The following is a 1,804-nucleotide window of genomic DNA, read 5'->3' on the forward strand; positions in this document are numbered from 1 at the left end:
TTGCAGTGACTTTATCAAACACCGTATATAAGCTCAAAACAGCGAAAACATGCTGATTTGTTTTGTACAAGAAGAGATATATTGCTACCATACAGGTGAAATACAAGGCAGTGGAAGTACATTAGATACAGAGTCACGTGGAAAAGGTTAATTTTAAATATGGTCAGAGGGTGAATAGGTATACTGAACTACCCTGCGAAAAGTCACAGTGGAGTGTCTGCTATTCTGTTTATTATATGGCAAACTTGGTAATAGTTTCATAATATTGTTATCAGATGGAATTCACCTTTTGTTACAAACAAAAGAAATGCACGAAATATGACAGGCAAACCAGATATATTGTATTTCTTACCTACATTGTATTTTCTAGCATACAATACTGGTGACTGTGGAATCAACGCCGAAAAAAAAAGACTGACTGACTAGTATTCAGAATACCTCCACTGTGTGGCTGTAGTGACGAGTTTGTACAGCTACTCAATGGAATTAAACTGCAGAAGCAGGTGTCAACAACGAAGAAGAACGAGGCAAATGGCCTTTATTTTGAACTCCTACACTATATAGAACGGTACTGCAGTTAACGACCTTGCGACATGTCAAAATGAGTGAAATAAACTAAACGTTTGACAAGTTTTGTTTTGCAAGTCGAGTATTGAGTGCGTTTCTTTGTGACTGGTATACAACAAATTTAATGATACTCTGACCTCTGAATGAATCTGCATGAAAATCTTTGAAAGACCAGATTTGAATTGAAGACGTTCCTGTATTTTTGAAGGCATAGAGAAGAGTTCTTGCGATAGTGTGTTAAAGGTATACAGTCACCTGTAATCTAAATATGCCCAATATATGGTCAAAGGGGCATTCCTTGGTATTCAAAATGCCCAAGTGAGGGCGCTGTTTTAAAAAGCGGCCACCCGCTTAAAATCTGTGATTGGTTAGATTTTCTCTTTCCATGGTAACTGTGGCAGGTGACAGTATACCTTAAGCAACACAATAAGTGAATACACACAATAAAATCATACAAATCATACTAAAACTTTATTGTCTTTTCACATCAAACATTGCTTGCTTGTTGAAAGGCAAGTGTACGGAGCAGCATTTGATTTGAAGCCTTCAGAAAAGACTAGGAATAGTCTCCAGTTTCTGACATTATCTGCTAATGTTTTGTGTGAAAAGTTGAATATGAAAGAAAACATCCTTCCTTTACCATAAGGATTAAGCGTTAATGTATGTCAACCACTCTCTCTGAATACTCACCTGTTCTATGACCTCACAACGGAAGCATGTCTGTTTGCCATTTTGTCCGACCATCGTATTTTCAAGTCCAGCAAAAAACACCAAAAACATGCGTGACAAAACAAATACGGGATGTTTGAATAGAACATTACCGGTTCTAACTGTATCCACTCTTTAATATAATACTGTAATCCCGTGGAAATATAAAAATCGGCGATTTTCCACATCTTACTCCATGCTCTCCTTCAACGAAACTTTAAGAGGTGCCACACTTTAGCGGGTTAACATGTGATTAGTCGATAATAGTATATACTGAATCCATTGAATATATGAAGTTGTGGCCGAATGACAAAATGTTGTTTTAGGTTTGAAGATGTCTTCCCAGTGTCGTATTTCGATGCGATAACACAAGAACGATGCGGCGATGGATACATGTACTTGTACAGCTTATGAGAGCTATGCCTGCCAAGGGGATATTTGTAAGAAGTGTTTGCAAGAGTTGGTATTATGACTCATTATACTATTAGTTGGTAAATTACATTTCAGACTGGAGAAACTGGTGAAAATG

This window comes from Ptychodera flava, chromosome 10 (assembly GCF_041260155.1).
Source record: "Ptychodera flava strain L36383 chromosome 10, AS_Pfla_20210202, whole genome shotgun sequence".
Classification (NCBI taxonomy): domain Eukaryota; kingdom Metazoa; phylum Hemichordata; class Enteropneusta; family Ptychoderidae; genus Ptychodera; species Ptychodera flava.